Here is a 20,041-nt window from a genome sequence, read left to right on the forward strand (position 1 = left end):
TAAATATGTCAGTTAAAAGAATGGACAATGCGAGTTTATAAATCAAAAAATGGGTTAGAGATTGAACAATTAAAATTGGAAATTATTTGTTTGCCAAAAGTGTGTTTGGACGGACATATGTAGAAAACGTGATATAGTCACGTTGGTCGACAGTAGGTCTCTGATGTCATAAACAAAAGAATTTCTCAATATATTGAATCGGAGGGTTCAAAGTTAGGAAGTTGATTAGAGAGAGAATCAGAGAAGATCACACACAGTGATAGTCGGTTAGAGGCTGGGAGCCCATTAGATGCGAAGGGTAGAAGAGAGACATGTAGTTGTACAGGTTTGAATTCCTGACATCACAAATTGGCCGGTTGAGGAAAAAAGAAATCATGTATATTTTGTAGCTGTTGTGTTTCTGTCGTCTTTACAATCGAAAAGGTAAATGTGTTTTGTATATTCATCTATAAATGAACCCTTTAAGTAATGTGCCTCCTTCATCATAAGCGAAGTATATCCCCTCCTCTGTGTTAAATTTGTATAAATGTCTCAGCTCCCTATTAATATTATGAAGCCCCAAGAATTTTCACAGTCGTCGTCGTCGTCGTCGTGTGTGTAATCTATATAAATTTCATTATCATCCCCTGTTTTGAGTCCCCGTTTTATGTGTCCTCTCTAATATGTACCTGCTACACAACATTCATGACAGATTGCAGAATTTCTGGATTGTGATTTAACTCCATATTTCATTCCTGATGTTTTCCTTCAATTCTTGCAGAGTTTGGGGTTTGTTAACATAGACTCTTTCTTTAAAAAATCCCCACAAAAAAATCGGGGCTAGTCAAGTCTGAGGAATGTGGTGGCCATTTGACATTGCCATAGTGAGATAATGTAAAACAATTTTAAAACTTGCGTACGTCATTTAATACTATACTTATCCATAATGTATTTTCAAAATATTATCAGTAAAATAATCATTAATGGTAAAATGACAAAGATTTTTAAGCCTTATGTGACTTTTTGGACACCCTGTATTATATATATATATATATATATATATATATATATATAAAACTCAAATGACCTTGTAATGAGTGTTGTAACCACACATCCGGTTTACGACTTCCGGTTGCGCATGTGTACATAAGCATAAACCCATAACAGCGTAAACAAATAAACACAAATTGCTACTTTTGCAGAATTTGACCTGCGGACTGAAATATTAGCGTTATTATTTAGAAATTATTATTTAACATGGGAAGGGTGGGGATGTTTTGCAACTATTCTGTATTGCAACTATACTGTCGCAATTTTATTACAAATAAATCAACTTTGACCCGTTGACAACTATAAGAGCATTTTACAACAGCGATTTATTCATGTTCTTCCTTTTTTTTTCAATTTATTCTCCATTTTTTGATACACCTTTCTTAAAAACATTCATACATTTTCTTCTACACTACCAACATAAATAAATAACCCCGAAAATGTTGTTGTTTTTTTTTTACAAATAAATAATCAACACAATAAAACGTATTGTTTTTTTCAGACTCCCAATTATTTTATTTTTCGTGTTTAAATTATCCAAATAAACAATTGTTAATACTTTCTTTTTTTTTTTACATCGTTCATTTCCACATTGTCTTAATTAGTTTTATTGACCTTATTATTAACATAAATTAAATATTTGACCCAATGGGTCATGCATGTTTGTTTGAAAAAGTTACATTTTATTTCCATTTTCTATTTAAAAAGCCCTTCTTAACATGGTGAGAGTGTTTTTAAATATTCTGTACTTTCAACTAATAATTTCATTTAAAAAAGATATATCAAAATTTGAATTTAACTTGAAGTATTACGGTATCTGTTCAGTGCACATTTTCCTATAAGTATGGCAAACCACTAATAATTCAATGGCTGTACGTTTTTTTTTTTTTCAAAAATAAACAATTATAAACAGAACGACTCATAGAAATCTATCTATATTCTTTTTTCATTCTAATATACTTTCATAGAAAATGTTTCTGTTATGTCACAAAAACTATTTTCTTTACATCAGAAGTGCCACGCTCATACATTAATTCCATAACTAATCTAACATACTGACCCAACGGGTCACGGATAGTCTAGTATATATATATATATATATATATATATATATATATATATATATATATATATATATATATATATATATATATATAGAGAGAGAGAGAGAGAGAGAGAGAGAGATAGACTGACCACCTTTTTTGGCAATTTTATAAGTTCCAAATTTCAGCAGAATTTAATAAATGAAGGCTCGGTGGAAAGGTAATGATGTGAATTGTATAGTAGGCTATGTGACATTTGCCCTTAAGGTCGCACATTGAGGATCACCCATCATCAAGATCCTATTTTTGGCACTTTTTTACAGCCATAAAATGTTTCTATCAGAGACATTTGTTTTCCTAGTTTTGCATATGAATTACAAAATATCTGATATTTCCCCAAAACCTCTGGCCTTGATGGAAGAGAGACTAAAACTTGCTGCTATAGTTTCAAATAATCTGAAATAACTGCAAGGGAGGACTTGGTTCCAAATATTTATTATATGTTGTATCACCCTTCTTTGGTTTTCATACATAAAATAAATTTCACAGTGTATAAAAATTATCTGATACTGGAGATATTCATAATCGTATGCTATTTCCAAAAGAGAGAAGATATAACATACGAGAAATATTTGGAATCAAGTCTCCCCTTACTGTTATTTTATATCATTTGAACCCATAGCAGCAAGTTTTAGTCTTCCCTTCATCGAGGCGAGAGGTTTGGGAGATATTCAAATCTATAATTGAATATATATATATATATATATATATATATATATATATATATATATATATATGTTCGAATCTATTGACTGGTGCTAATCGTGACACTCTGCACTGATGATTCCCGAAAAGATGAAACACTAGTGTCTGTAGAGATTTAATAATTATTATAGTAAATAATTATGTCAGCCCCTTTAAGGAACTCGTTTCTTATCATTGAGCACTTTCAGTTGAATTAAAGTCAGTCAATTTAGCTCTTATGCGCAGATCATCATATAATGATTAGATCACTCTGACAGATGTTAAAAAGCATTTAAAAAATAGATGTTTAAATTCAACAGAATTTCTTGCGTTTAACGGTAGCCGAATAGTTTAGGTCCTTGCTAATGAAGCCAGCGATGGCTTCTGTCGCCGACTTCAAATCTATCGACTGGTGTTAATCGTGACACCCTGCACTGATGATTCCCAAAAGGATGAAACAGTAATGTCTATAGGTATTTAATAATTATTATAGACAATCTATAATATAAAACTCTGTGTGTGTGTGTGTGTGTGTGTGTGTGTGTGTGTGTGTGTGTGTGTGTGTGTGTGTGTGTGTGTGTGTGTGTGTGTGTGGTCACGAATAGGCTCCTATATGGTTGAGTATTTTAAAAAACTGATTACATATAATGATGGAAGATGTATCGAGACACAGGAATGGGTATGTTTGATCTGGCAGAACGGTGGTTTATTAAAATTGTGGGGTCTGCGTTCGCGCCTGGTCCACAAAGTATGGAAATAAAAAATTAAAAAATTAAAAAAAACGTTTACAAGTGTTTTTGATATAGATGTCCATAAGCATACTTTGATAAGTATATTTTATCTTAAATAGGGATGGTATAATAAAATTGTGGGGTCTTCGTTCGCGCCTGGCCTCCATAGAATGAAAATGGGCACAAAGTTTAATAAAGACTTTTCATATCTATCTGCGTAAGTATACTTTGATAATTATGTTTCAGTTTGAAGAAATATGGTATAAAAAGATTATGAGGTGTTCGTTCGCACATGACCTCCATAGAATGGAAATATGTCACAAAGTTTAACAAATAAAAAATATATGGTTTACTATTATCACAGAATATTGTGATAAGTGTTTCAGTGTGAACAGGTATGATATAATAAATTATGCGGTTTATCTATTTTATTTTCACTTTCATCATATTTTGCTTTGGTTTTTGATACCCCCAAATTCAAAGCTATCTCTTTACAACCCTTCATTTTCATAACCTATCATACTTTCATAAATCAAAATCCATTTTCTGTAGGCTGTTTTTGAACTCAGTCAACGACGGGTACTTTTGCTAGTATTATATATATATATATATATATATATATATATGCCTTGGGTGCCATAATCCAGAATCGAAACCAAAACATATACCTTTCGTGTTTAAGTTTGAAAAGTTTGCTAGAAATGACATCACGGCGTAAAAATTTTAGATGGTGACAAATTAAAGCTTTTAGTCTAATAATAGATATTTACTTTTTGATGAAGACGTTATAATGAAAAAACTGTTGTAATTTAGCTTTTGTAAGAATTTTTTTTTTTTTTTACGAGAAAGTTTGTTTGATAATTATTTTTGTTTGGCTCGATAATTCTTTTGTACAATTTTTGAACCAGACAGACTTGGTTAGGATTAAGTTAGGATTAGTTTAGTTTTAGAATGAAAAAAAAAAGGCATTTTTTTACACAATTTTTAGGATTAAGGGTTAAGGTGAATAAAATAAATTTATTTTACATTTTTTTTTTAAGGATTAGAGTTCCCGAGAATTTTCTGTTTTTTTCATTTTCCAAAATTTTGGAGATTTTCTCTTGGCGTTAAACGTAGACGAATTTTATGATTTATCCAGTTCACAGATGAAAATTGTCGCTTACATTTTCGGAATTTGATTAGTCAAGCGCTTTGATGCCAATGAAAAGTCGGTTTTATCATAAAATTATTTATATTATAAACTGCACCGGTACCGGAAAAATAATTAAAAAGAAGAGAAAAAAAAGAAAAAGGACGAAATCGATTAACTGTTTGAAATGTAGAATTTGTCTGTGAAAAAGTTTCAGTGACAGACGGGCAGGGTTCGAATTCAGCTGCACAAGTGCATGTTTAAATCACAACCGAAATAAGAGGGGGTGTCAATGAGGTTTAAAGAGGAGGAAATACAATACTGAAATAAGAGGAATAAATTACAATGACATTTAAAACGAGAAGTTTAGAATTTGTTCATGAAAAGATCAAAATTCGGAAAGCAAGTATTCTCATTTACTTAATCCCCACGAGGGTATATTTCGACATAAGGCCATTTCGTTAATGCAGAAAAAATCCAGTTTTTTCAAAGGAAAATTATGTTTTGTAAGTAAGAAATTGATAGCTTTTTTTTTATTCTTTAGATCAGTGGTTCCCAACTTTTTTTTACATGGCGGCACACTATATATATATATATATATATATATATATATATATATATTAATCTTTCACGTTTTTTGTTTTTTTAGTGTTGTTTAGGTAAGAAAATCCTAGTTCTCATGAGTACAAAGTTGAAAATTACAGTAAGATTTTGATGGCTTTTTAAGGGTTTGGTACTCTTCCATAACAGAAACCCCAAAGACATCAAAAAAGGCAGTTGTATGTACTTCAATTTGATACCGCGATCACTAGAAAGGCTTGCTAATTCGTCCTCTTCACATAACTCAAAATTGGAAAATTTGATGACTGATGAATGTACGCATGTTACCATGATATAGAATTAAATGTCTTTGTTAAACAATGGTTGGTTGGGTGTTTTTGTTTTACGGCATATCAACCCTTTTCAGATTATTTAATGCCGAATCCAGTGATTTTGAAGAAAATTTTTTTAATAGAATATATTTACTTTTTTTTCAAGTCGATTTCTATTCAACCCATAGTTGGGACCCGAAAAGGTACTACACTCCGGTCAGTTAAAGGGTGGCTCCACACTCCCCCAAAGCCCGCCAGCTGGGGCCTCACCATCGGATATAATTTAAGATCATATCCAGAACCTTTATAAAACAAAATGAAATTAAATGGCCTCTGGCTATTTTCTGTTTTAATCAATATTTGTTTGTCTAAGGTAAGTTTAATTTAATAATGACTTTTTTCAGCACTGTCATCTAATTTACATGCATGTGTCTGTTGACATCACAAACACATATGCAATTTAGATGGCAAAATAATATGTCTCTTTATTTTTACATAAGAATAATAAAGAATAAAATATATCTATATAATAGTAAGAATAACAGAATTAAAAAGACATGATTTTTAATTATGTAAGAAGAGTGTCTTAATAGATGTCACAGTGTATACATTTTCCAATTGAATTAAAGTAGAATAAATAGTGGGTTGAACCCAACGGGGAACGGGTACGTCTAGTGAATGTATATTTTGAAAATGAATGAAAAAAAAAGTGAATGTAAGAAAGCTGTTGATTCGAAAATATGTTTATTAAGAGTTTAAATAATATTCATGTATATATTAGTTATCACTTTAAAAGGCCATCTATACAAGATTGCAGTCTCTGATTGTCAGTATACAGATGACTCAGCAAATTTACTTTTACAGGTCCTACTGATGACAAGACACGCAAGTCAACTGGGCTTCCGTTTTGTATATACTTATGTTCTTAACCCGTTTGTGCACTATCTATTTGGTTGCTACTATGGGATCTGAATAGATCAGCCCTTGACAGACAAACCCTGTCATAGGCATCATATATACGGTTCGCCTAAAAAGTGTCTAGGACGTTAATGTGCCTTTACCAAATGTTAGACAGTGAAGGAGGACGAGAACCCTAAAAGAAGGGATAAAAGCAGAAGTTAGAAATCACGTGACTTACAAGAGAGCAGTTCTTTCCCTTGGCCTAGTGACAATCGATCTGAACAGATGTGATATGTCATTGTCCCTGTTAACCCTGGCAGGATGGGGGCGTACAGTGGCACACAGGTAGTTGAAAATCAGCCTCTCCTTTATTATTATTTGAATTATATATTTTCTCTCCCTGCTGAACAGTGTGTAAATGAGACCACTGAATGGTTCAAGAAGAATCTAATTTGTTCTGGATGGTCGTAGGTCAAAACAATATGATATAAATGCAGATGTACTGCAGGGGTCGATCCTTGGACCTTTATTATTCCTGATATTCACAAGTGACCTCCCTGATAAAATTGTCTCTGAGATGGGTATATTAGCTGATGACACCACGCTCTATAATAGATACAAGGGGAAAACGAATGAACACATTAAGTTAAATTCAGTTCTAGGTGACACACTTCTAGGGATTGAAGGTTCATTCCTAAGAGCGGATGATACTAAAGAATACAATTGCGAATTGCTTAAGACCCCTACCAGGTTATGGTTGATAGAACGAGAGCATGCTGCTCCCGTGGATTAAATAAATGGTTTCATTTAAAATTCGGTACAGATCACCAAGTTCGACAAGATACATCTGAAGAAGGCCGGAGAATAGCAATCAAAATGTGAACAGTTGTCCGAATAATCCAAGTAAAGTAATAATCCTCATTTCAAAAATTCAGAACAAAATCATTGATTTTAGTTATGAAGAGTAGTTCCTTCGTGAGGGTTCATGGGTCTCTATCACTAACATCTATTAGCATTTTCAATAACATGGAGATAAGCGTTTGAATGTCGACATAATTGATAAATATCTTGGAACTGACCACGCATAAAAATGTTGCCATAACCTATTGATGCATAAAGATGATGGTGGGTATGCATGGCACTTTCATGTGGGTCGATAAATACGCCAGTGCTTGTCACCTGTTGTACATTAGAGTAGCCACTGTCCAGTATACTGAACGAGAGGTCAAAGCAATTAGGATTACCTTAAAAAAAAAATGAACAATAGAAAAGGTAACCAGACTGAAAGATTTAAGTAAAAAAAGAAAAATGGTCTTCGAATTGTATGACCTACGATAATCTTGGCAACGATTTTACTTAATTAAACAACGGCTTCTGGCAATGATAGCTCAGATTAGTATTCTATATGAAAACGGAGGGGGGCAGATATTGTGGCTGGTGCTTCTGGTGCAGAGAACTTCCTGGCAATTACTATGAAAGAGCAAATATTGCAAGTCAATTTAAACTTCGTGCTAACAACTAGAATGTATTTAAAAAGTAACTAAAATGGTTTACTACTTTCTTGACAAATTGGAAAAAAGTAAAAGAAAATAAACTCATACAGGCATTAAAATATTTTTTAAAAATAAACGCTTTCATAGGTAGAGGTAGAAGTCTAATGTAAATAATATTTGATTATAAAACTGTTATTAAATCTATAATACTAGATTGTGGAAACAGTTTGTGCAACTGATTTATTGCGTAGGAATTTACTCAAATGGAACAATTAAAAAACAAATGAATACCATAATGCAACATTTTATGAATGGTGGCTGATTTAAGTTTTTTTTTTTTTTTTTTTTTTAATAAATTCCGATTGATTAAATACAATGAATCGTTTACAATGAGCATTCTAGTAGGCTGAAAAAAAAGGTTACATTTTATGTTAAAACTAGCACGGGTATCCGTCGTTGCCCGGGCCATATAAGACAAAAGGAAATGAAACGTAGTTGCGTTGGAACACATCTAAAATTAAATTGTGTACGCTTTCAGCGTCCTAAATTCACTTTTCAACAAATAATCATAAAATCATAAAAAAGGTTTTATATCAATTATTTCTTTGTTGCGTATGGACTTATATTTACGGTACACGTGCTAATTTTTAAATAGTATTTTCCAATTAAAATCAAGTTTTATGCATTGTAAAAAGTAAAAATGTTCAGCAGAACGTTCATAAGGGCAAAAATACGACACAAAAATGTGTGTACATTTTCAGGGTCCCGAATTTACCTTTCAAAGAAAACGATATCAGAAAATAAAATAATCTTATAATCTCTTTTTAAATGCAAAATGTAAAAGCTTATCCAAATAAACGTTTTCCAAAATATGTTTAAAATAAAAAACGAAACGTCCGCCATAAGGTGGGAGCGAACGTGAAATCTAATAGTTCTGTGGCAACCCTTTAACCCATTCAGTCACGGTTTCACATTTATGTACTTGACATTTCTGAGATGTGGAGCCATTCATAAGTGTGCAGATGTTGAAATCGTTTAGAAAGATTTTACGTGAACCTTCATCAGGTTTTACGGTGGTTAAGGTAAAAAAAAATGAATATTTTGTTCTAAATTTCATAATTAAGGCAGTACCAGAATCATACTTATCCGATATGGATTTCAAAAGTTGTAACGAGACACACACATCTCTCCTTTATATAACAGATAATGGTTTATTATGCAAGAATTTTAAGACTCTGAATTTCTGCCAAACGACCTGAAAGTTTCCAGATTTAGTCAAATTACTAAACATTAGACATTTTTCTAGAATCATTTAATGTAGGCACCGCCAAAAATGGCCGCAAAATCAAGTTGTTGTTGTTTTTTAAAACGAAATTACGTTTATTAAAATCCATTATTTCTGAGTAACTTTTTTTTTCCAGAAAGATAAAACCCTGAATTTTATCATATAGAAAACAGAATAATGTAAAACTTTTTCTACTATTTTTAATTCAATTTTAAATGTTAAATTTTCCCAAAAAGTTAACAATTGACATTTTTTGTCTTGCACAAAAAACGTACTTAAATATTTAAAAAAAAGGGGTTTTGAAATAATTAATTAATTTATTTATTGTCTAACTAAGATTTAGGATGATTTTCTAAGAGAATATGCAAAAATATTATAATATAAGTACCTGAATTTCAAATAATTCCACTTATTCATATAGGTAACCAGATATTCGCGTTGACGTAGAGTTCAGATCGACTCTGTTTACGTTTTCGTCTGATAAAAAGCAAACTATGGAAGACCAAACAGGCCAAAAAAAACTTATTTTTCAGTGACGAAAATTTCAATGTATTATTAAGCTGAGGCTGGCCAGTACCAGATGGGTGACCATTTGTATGCGTTTGGTTTTTAATGTGTATGTGTGTGGGGGCCAGACTCCCCAAAATGGGGGGGGGGGCAATTTAAAGCAGAATAAAAAAAAATTATTTCAGCGCGTTTGGTCCACCATAGTCAAAGGCGGCAAACGTTTTCAAACGGGATCGAAAAAAAAGATGCTATTTTTAACACAAAGGGCACAATATTTATCGAATTTTTTTTTTTGGTATCGATTATTCAAAGCATGCCCTGTTTAATAATGGTCATGCATTATTCGGCTCGCTAAAAAAAAATTGTTAATTTATTTATCAAAAATTTTAAAATAGCTTTTTTCGTATAAATATTAAAAAAAATTTTTTTTTGTTTTGCTTAACTTAAATTAATTATTTTACTTAACATATTCACCGAATTTCACACTTCAAAACTCAAAAGCGGGATAATTAAACACAATCGAAGTTCTGATATTCAGACGTCAAAATAAGGTATGCAAACAATTTTTTTTTTTTTTTTTTTTTTGAATCTATAATTCTGTCCCTTACAACACAATATGTTGATTTCAGTCTCAGATGATTATTTTAAGCATATTTGTTCCCACTTCAAAACAAGGGGGGGGTTGTAAGCAAAAAAATATATATATATATAAATATCGTTTATGAAAAATAAGTACACTGTTATAAAGTTCATTCTTCTCCTAATAATCGCTGAAAATTTCGTATTGATCGGATAATTATCTGATTTTTGGTAGATTTTTAAAAAGACGGTCCGTCAAAAAGTACTGACCTGCCCCCCCAGTTTTGGCGGTGCCTAATTTAATGGATTCCAATCAAAATTAGAATAAGCATTCTAGATATAAGGTTTAGCACTTTTTATTGAAACAATTCTTGATAGGCGTCTTCAACTTCATTGAATGACTCAAATGCGTAATTTCTCATAACGTATTAGATTGATTGGAATAGACATGGTCAGAGGAAGCAAATTCTAAATTACAGGATAGATGCGTCAGAACTTTCTACGTTGTCAAGTTCTAAAATTTCCGTTAAGAAATATACGAATCCACAATTTTTCCATGTTTGTGCTTAAATATTCATTGACAAATAACCGTTTACAATACCCTATGCAAGGAGTTTCAGCATTAACCGACGAAAAATGAGTTGGCATGTCGGACAAAATAAAACTAAACTTGATAAATCTAAAACCAGAGAGACAAAATATTGGAATCCCAGTTAATGTATTTTTGGAATCATTTTTAACTAGCGGGATCTGTGGAAATTCCACAGGGGACTCATTTATATGTAATATATTGATGTTGGCATTCTGTAGATGTTTAGTTCTTTTTTCTACCTTCTTCCCTGATTGACCTGATATGCATAAGTTTAAATGTAGTGTAAACCAATATCTTGTTAATCTTTCCTAACATGGTCTCAAATAGTAACCCTTTACTTCCAAGTGGCGATATGCCTTGCTAGGGGTGAATGTGAACAAATAAATAAAAAAATGGAGGTTATGCACATATTGTGCTTTCTTAAAACCTTTAAAATGCTTCAAAGAAACCCAAATTTGAACAATGTTGCCTAATATCTCTTGTTAAAATTGTAAGAAAAAAATATGCTGCAAATTTTCACAAAGCGATTCCACTTCCTCTTTACGACCTTTGCATAAATTAAACTAAATATAGCCTACATAATGCCTAGTAACTCAATGCCTCCATTCAGTCTCGAAAGACAAAGGATAATCCCTGTAGGGGCAGCTGCATATGTAATTGTGTGGCAAGGGTTGTGCAATCCCAACCACACCTCTCCTGAATCGGCACTGGCAAGGAGAGGTCCAGGACGACTGGAAACAATGCCGAAATAAACGGAGAGCACATACAACACCTGAAAGTCCCAAATGGTCACTCATCTGGTACTGGCCAGGCTCATCGTTGCTTAACTTTGGTGATCTGACGGGAACCGGTGTATTAAACGTGATTATGCCATATATTATGCCTAGTAACTATGTTGCAAAATTCATAAAGATGGATTACTTAGTTTAGGAGTGAATCCCATACATACAAATATTTAAATACATACACACACTTAACTTTGTATTTTCAGCATACTTATGTTGACATACCGGTTCCAATTAGATCACTGAAGTTAAGTGACGTTGAGCCTGGCCAGTACTAACATGGGTGACCATTTAGTCGTACCAGGTGCTATATGTGCTCTACAGCCTGGAGAGGGATAGGCGACGCTAGGTAATTCTTGCCTAAGACATGCTGCATGAAATAATGCACAATCTTTGATGGTAACACTCTAGATTATGTAATAGATATACATTTTTTGTTCAGTATTTACTTTAACAGTGCTCAATACATGAGTAAAGCTTAGTAGTAGTATAAAAATAAACTCATCGCAAGTAACTTACACAGAACCGTTGGTGTTTCATTCATATACAACTGAGTACATAAGAAAAGAACGAACATATTTTTTATAAAACTGTTGAAAACAAACTCCAGAAGAAAAAAAAAAAAATAACTTACCTTTTTCCCTTGTTTCTTTTTATCCCATCCTGATCGTGGTTAAATCCATTGCATTGATTTTACTGTCTGCCAAAGGTCAAGTGAGTTCAATTGTTTTTCAGTCTCATAAAAAAGAGAGTTACACGCAGGAAGTATGAAAATAATGCAGACGTGCTTCTGCCTTCAGTTACAAGCCAGCGAAATCTCGAAAAACCTTGTTATTTGTCTGAAAACAAAGAAAAGAGAGTAAAAAAAATACGAGATAGAAGAATAAGCTTAAATACCCCTCACATATACATTATATATATATATATATATATATATATATATATATATATATATATATATATATATATATATATATACTAGCAAAAGTACCCGTCGTTGACTGGGTTCAAAAACGGCCTACAAAAAATGGACTGATTTATGAAAGTATGATAGGTTATGAAAAGGAAGGGTTGTAAAGAGATAGTTTCGAATTTGGGGGTATCAAAACCAAAGCAAAATATGATGAAAGTAAAAATAAAATAGATAGACCCCATAATTTATTATACCATACCTGTTCACACTGAAACACTTATCACAATAATCTGTGGATCTATATAAAAAAAACTTGTTAAACTTTGTGACATATTTCTATTCTATGGAGGTCAGGCGCAAACGAACACCCCATAATTTTATTATACCATATTTCTTCAAACTGAAACATAATTATCAAAGTATACTTACGCAGATAGATATGAAAAGTCTTTATTAAAGTTTGTGCCTATTTCCATTCTATGGAGGCCAGGCGCGAACACAAACCCCCACAATTTTATTATACCATCCCTATTTAAGTTAAAACATACTTATCAAAGTATTCTTATGTGCATCTATATCAAAAACACTTGTAAACGTTTTATTTAATTTTTAAATTTTTTATTTCCATACTTTGTGGACCAGGCACGTACGCAGATACCACAATTTTAATGAATCATTATTATGCCAGATCAAACATACCCATTCCCGTGTCTCGATAGATGTTCTATCATTATATGTGATCAGTTTTTTAAAATAGTCAACCATATAGGAGCCTATTCGTGACCAGACACACACACAGACGTCCAGATTTATATATATATATATATATATATATATATATATATATATATATATATATATATGATCTCCTCGCTATGCCTTACCCATACTAGTTTTTATGAGGAATGATGCACCTTCTCCAAGTGATGTTACCTCAAGTAACAACATGAAGCTGGATACGCCACCAGACAAAGGAAATTTTTGTCCTGGAATCCAAGAAGACCAAGAAAGGTATGCTATGGCTTATTTAAATGGTGAATTAAGGAGAGGAAAATCATATTTCCAACTTCTTTATTTACTGTTTGAGAGGTTAAGAACTTTAATGCAATATTCAAATATCCATGTGCCTCATGTGGAGATCAAGTGTTAGCCCCAGGAAGGGGGCACCTTAATTTCTGAGAACTTCAACTGAAATAATATAAAACAACAACACACACACACATATATATATATATATATATATATATATATATATATATATATATATATATATATATATATATATAAATTGGACTCTCCCCATCGATTTCAGTGTATGAGGTTCCGCCACAACTAAATTGCTCGAAAATCCACACAGATGATTTGTTTATAGTGGTGAAGACTTTGCGTAGAACCATCCACCCTTTTTGGTATTACTGCTAACTTTTGTAGGTGCATATGACTGTCGCAGGACAAAGTATACAGTAGACCGAAATTCTTATATCAGAGTTTTCTTCTCCTAGATGTGTGTCTTAATGAAGACTGGGGGTGCATTTCTCCCAATGAATTAAGGCGCCTCCAGATATCAACCTGGAAATTTCTACGACTCGGTGCGGTACATACAACACCTAACCTTCTCAAATGGTCACCCATCTGGTACTGGCCAGGCTCAACATTGCTTAACTTCGGTGATCTGGCAAGAACCGGTTTGTCAACATGATTGTGCTATATATATATATATATACTGAGTTCGTGTAATTCAGTAAATTTTCATATACCAATAGGTTTTAAGCCAAAAATGGTTGACTTAAGGATTAAGCTACAAAATTATCACATTTCATAATTGAGCATTAATATACTGTGTGTTCAAAATCAAGACTTCAAGACAAGGTGTTGATGGCAACAAAAAGTGTATTTCATTTTATGTTACAATTGTTTCAATGTCTAGTTCGACAATTTCAAGTATTATATCGTTTGAAATTTTCAAAAACCAGCATTTCTTCAGACTTTATGAATAAACATACTTTAGGCAATGTAGCATTTTTTGAATAGAAAGAAAAAAAGGCGGCGGGGGGGGACCCCTGAGCGGGGGGGGGAGATCCCTGACGGGAAAAGCATGCGAGAAACATTTACCTTGATTGTGGTTACGGACACACACACTATATATATATATATATATATATATATATATTCTTGCTCGTCCGTCGGAATCGACGATGACCAAGGTGTCAATCAATTCGGCGTCAGGGGTTTGTGGGTCCTGAGATGGCTGATGAGGCCAATCCGTGCTCGGCAGACTCTTCCACACTCTGGACACGTGAAGGCGGTATCGGCAGGCTGTGAACAGGCAGCTCTCTCCTTCCTCCTCTTGCGCTTCTGCTGGTCGTGTGTCATGCGTTGATTCTCTGCCCTGTCGGCTCCTAGGCTGATGACGCAACGCCAGGCCGAACGTTTAGCAGCGCGACTCTCCCAAGACTGGGGGCTGATGTCAAAGTCTTTTAGGGACGTTCTCAGACAGTCTTTATATCGTTTCTTTTGGCCCCCTGCATTCCGCTTTCCCTGGCTGAGTTCCCCATAGAAAAGTTGTTTGGGGATTCGGCTGTCGTGCATGCGATAGACATGGCCTGCCCACCGGAGCTGGGTTTTGCGGATTATGGTGGTGATGGTATGGAGCCCCGCGCGCTTCAAGACTTCTGTGTCAGGAATTCTGTCTTGCCAGCGGATGTTGAGAAGATTACGGAGGCATCTGAGGTGGAAGCCATTCAACTGTTTTTCATGTCTTTTATATGGCGTCCAAGTTTCGCAGGCGTAGAGTAGGGTTGTCAGGACGACCGCTCGGTATACTTTCAGTTTGGTTGCGAGTGTAATGCCTCTCCTCTTCCACACATTGTCTCCAAGTCTTCCAAATGCACTGCTCGCTGTGGAGATCCTATGGTTAACCTCAATGTCAATGTTGGCGGTGCGGGAGAGGGTGCTGCCAAGGTAGGTGAATTGCTCCACAGCATGGATCTTCTGTCCTTTGACAGTGATGCCGGGTTCATGGTATGCATCTCCTGGGGCGGGTTGGTATATAACTTCTGTCTTCTTTGTACTGATGGTGAGACCAAAGTTGTCACAACTGGTGGAAAATCCGTCCATTTGACGTTGCATCTCTATCTCATTTGGGGCATTAAGGGCACAGTCATCGGCAAAGAGAAGGTCTCTGATGATGGTTTCCCTCACTTTCGTGACTGCCTGCATTCGCCTGATGTTAAACAATTTCCCGTCACATCTGTACTTGATGACAATGCCTGAGTGACTGTCTTTGAAAGCGTCCTGGAGCATGGCAGAGAAGACCATGCTGAAGAGCGTCGGGGCTAAGACACAGCCCTGCTTGACCCCGTTGGTCACAGGGAAGGGTTCTGAGGGGTCGCCGTCATCCAGGACACGAGCGGTCATGCCCTCATGGAACTGCCTGACAATGGCGATGAACCTGTCTGGACAACCAAATTTTTTCATGATCCGCCAGAGGCCATTTCGGCAAACAGTGTCGAAGGCCTTGGTCAGGTCGACGAACGTGGTGAAGAGGCCCCGGTGCTGCTCGACACACTTCTCCTGCAGCAAAGATCATATCAGTCGTCGCGCGGCTCGCTCAAAAGCCACACTGGCTCTCGGGAAGAAGACCATCTTCAAGGTGCACCAGCAGGCGGTTGAGAAGGACACGGGCCAGGATTTTCCCGGCGATGGAAAGAAGGGATATCCCGCAGTGGTTGTCACATGACTGACGATTTCCCTTGCGTTTGTAAATGTGAACGATAGTAGCATCACGAAAATCTTGCGGTAATTCTTCACTCTCCCACATGGATTGGAAGAGTTCTGTTAGTCTTAAAAGCAGTGTAGGTCCACCAGCTTTATATACTTCTGCTGGAATTGAGTCGGGGCCGGGGGCCTTCCCAGAGGAAAGTTGCTTGATGGCTTTGCTTACTTCCTCTGACGAGGGTGGGATGTCGAGCTCCTCGTTGATAGGTTCCTGGCGTAGTCGATCGATGGCTTCATCGTTGATGGAAGATGGTCGGTTTAGCACACTGTTAAAGTGCTCCGCCCATCTATCAAAGATTTGCTTTTTGTCATTCAAGACAGTTGTTCCATCGGAGCTAAGCAGGGGGAAGGAGCTAGAGGACTGGGGACCGTAGACAGCCCTCAGCGCATCGTAAAACTTCCTCATATCCTGGCTATTGGCATGCTCCTGGATCTCATCTGCTTTGGCGCTGAGCCAGGCATCCTGCATGGAGCGGAGTCTGGCCTGCACCTTGCTGCGGATGTTGATGAAGGCAGCTTTCTTTGCAAAACACTTGGGGTCACTCTGATGAGCACGGAGAAGTTGGCGTTTCTCCTCCAGGAGGGGCTGAATCTCAGAGTCATTTTCATCAAACCAGTCCTGGTGCTTCTTTTGCTTGGGTCCAATGATTTCGAGAGCGATGGAGTAGGTGGAGTCTCTGAGGTGTGCCCACTGATCTTCGATAGTGTCCGAGATGGTGAGGGGGACAGATAGCTTGTCTTTGATTGCTTCCTGTAGCTCATGGATGACATCTGGACTTTTAAGTTTTTCCAGGTCAAGGTGCTTTGTGACTTTCTGGCCCTGAGGCCGCCTCTTGGGTTGGATGTAGAGGCACATTTTGGATATGATCAGGCGGTGGTCTGTCTAACAGTCGGCACCACACACAGCCTTGGTCAATCTTACATCTCTCCTGTCCCTTGCCCTGATGATGACGTAGTCAATCAGATGCCAGTGGTGGGAGCGTGGGTGCATCCATGACGTCTTGTTACGGGTGGGTAGGCGGAACATGGTGTTGGTGATGGAAAGGTCGTGTGCAGCGCAAAGGCTGAGCAGCCGTAGGCCGTTGCTATTGCACTTGCCCACTCCATGGTGGCCAAGGACCCGGTCCCAAGTGGAATGGTCCATGCCAACGCGGGCATTGAAGTCGCCGAGGACGATGAGCTTCTCTCTCTGCGGAGCAGCGGAGATGAGGCTTTCCAGATCTTCATAGAACTGGTCCTTGGTATCTTTGGGGTTAGTCATGGTTGGTGCGTAGGCGCTGATCAGTGTGGCGGTTCTTGCCTTGTTAAGCGGGAGTTGCATCTTCATCAGCCGGTCATTGATGCCGTCCGGGATGCTAACCAGCTTCCTCACGTGCTCAGTCTTGATGGCGAAGCCCACGCCAGCCTCTCTGCGCTCCTCGCCGCTGCGTCCACTCCAAAAAAAGGTGTAGCCGCCACCTGACTCTGTCAGTTGACCTTTGTCTGAGAGGCGAGTCTCACTGAGGGCTGCGATGTCTACCTTATAACGGGCAAGCTCCCTTGCTACGAGAGCAGTTCTTCTCTCGGGTCGGTCAGCTCTGGTGTTGTCGAGCAAAGTACGGACATTCCATGATGCTAAGGTAAGCACCAACCCTTTCTTTCTCATGTCTCGACCGCTGTGAGGGAAACCCCGCCAGCCGCGGTATGCTGGCCAGGGGTGATGGTGAAGCAGCTATGTTTAGGGCTCCTTTTATCGCCCCGTCCTCATGCCATGGAGGCGAGCAGAGTGATCCTGAAAAGGACTGCTCGGTCGGCCAGCCAGTTGCCTGCACCCCCTCGCTGCTTCGGTCGAGTGGAGTACGACCAGTTTCTGGGCTGCCTGTGTGCAGGTTTGCAGCTACAGCTCCCAGTGATTTCCACACCTGCTGCTTTGCCGCTCACCCATCGCCACAGGGCTTGGTGTTGACGCAATGTTTGACACCCTGACTTGCGCTGGATTTGGATTATAGTGAGGGGGACTTGCGTTGCATCGGCTTCACTCTCTCGTCCTGGCCCGCCCAATTCCAACGGCAAGACATAGTCGAGACGGCTGGGGATGAACAAGGGTGCAGGAGCTGCCGGAGGGAGGCAAGTATGCCATCCAACCGCCTAAGGGGCTCCACTCCTTCGTTTCTGTCGGGGTTGCTCCCCTAGCCTTATCCATTTCCATGGCTCTCACAAGGCAGTGAGGCCATTTGACCCATGGCTGGGATAGGGATTGGTAATGTGTCAGGGCATGTCCACACGTCGGTGGGCCGTAGCACAGTCCCTCTGGGACTCCCTACTGTTCCGAGATCCTCTACTGATTCAGCCTGGAGTCGCATGACAACCAGTTACCGTGTGTGACCACGAGGAGGCACAGCAGAGGTCTTGATGATGGAGAGGCTGTGTACTGACAGAAGAAGACTTACGCACTCGGCTTCTCGTTTCGCGCAAGGCTAGCCAGTGGTGGTTGCTGAGAGCGAGATGGTGCGTAAGCCAAGACGCTACCTTATAGCTAACACACTTGCGCATCACATCACCCATATACACACACATATATATATATATATATACACACACAAACACACACACACTTACAAACCTAAGCTCAATAGCAATTTTATAATTGTATTAGAGTGAATAAAAACTTAAGCTCAAATATAATAAACTATAATCCGAGCTTTTTGTTTAAAACAGTTAATTGTATTTCTTAGGCGACTGTTTCGTCTGCATTAAATTATATTTTATCTTGTTCGTATGCAAAACATAAGTTTACTCGGCCATCTTAATAAGAAAAAGCACCTATCAATTCCTAAAAAAAAAAATTAATGCATATGAGCGTGATTACAAAATCCAAAAATTGTGAAAGAAGTTGCAATAACCTTTTATTTTTTCTTTTATTATGCCAGGTTTGAATTTTCAAATAAAGTCACTAACATTAATATTTTTCTTTTGAGGAGTTAAGGGTAGAATAGATTGATTGATTGATATAATAATTAAATGAATGATTTTGCGCTGCAAAACAGGTGCTGCCAAAAATTGTACATGTCGAAGTACTTAAAAGAATAAATTGTAAGATGGTCAACATCTTGAAATTTGAAATATAAACTTTTGTCATTTATTTGTTATATAAATATATATCCATATATTTCGCTCGCTCTCTCTCTCTCTCTCTCTATCTCTCTCTCTCTCTCTCTCTCTCTCTATATATATATATATATATATATATATATATATATATAAATATATTCTCTGTAATATAAAGCTGAATGTGTGTGTGTGTGTGTTTGTTTGTCGGTCTGGTCACGAATAGGCTCCTATATGGTTGAGTATTTTAAAAAACTCATGACATATAATGATAGAAGATGTATTGAGACACAGGAATGGGTATGTTTGATCTGGCAGAACGGTGGTTTATTAAAATTGTGGGGCCTGCGTTCGCGCCTGGTCCACAAAGTATGGAAATAAAAAATTTAAAAATTAAAAAAAACGTTTACAAGTGTTTTTGATATAGATGTACATAAGAATACTTTGATAAGTATGTTTTAATTTAAATAGGGATGGTATAATAAAATTGTGGGGTCTGCGTTCGCGCCTGGCCTCCATAGAATGGAAATAGGCACAAACTTTAATAAAGACTTTTCATATCTATCTGCGTAAGT

The 20,041-nt window shown here is 36.6% G+C and overlaps 1 protein-coding gene and 1 pseudogene across 1 annotated transcript in view; both read right to left on the bottom strand.

Annotated features, from left to right (window-relative positions):
- Positions 1–20,041, bottom strand: part of LOC145291908 (calmodulin-binding transcription activator 2-like) — a 2,646,613-nt gene that overhangs the window by 1,429,983 nt on the left and 1,196,589 nt on the right. The window contains exon 6 of the mRNA XM_080137770.1: positions 12,324–12,528. The gene's annotated coding sequence lies outside the window, so the exon portion shown is untranslated. The remainder of the gene's footprint in view (positions 1–12,323; positions 12,529–20,041) is intronic.
- On the bottom strand, positions 11,665–11,782 carry LOC145241980 (5S ribosomal RNA; annotated as a pseudogene).

The sequence above is a fragment of the Euprymna scolopes genome, chromosome 2 (assembly GCF_053919585.1).
Source record: "Euprymna scolopes isolate OS-2025 chromosome 2, ASM5391958v1, whole genome shotgun sequence".
Lineage (NCBI taxonomy): Eukaryota > Metazoa > Mollusca > Cephalopoda > Sepiida > Sepiolidae > Euprymna > Euprymna scolopes.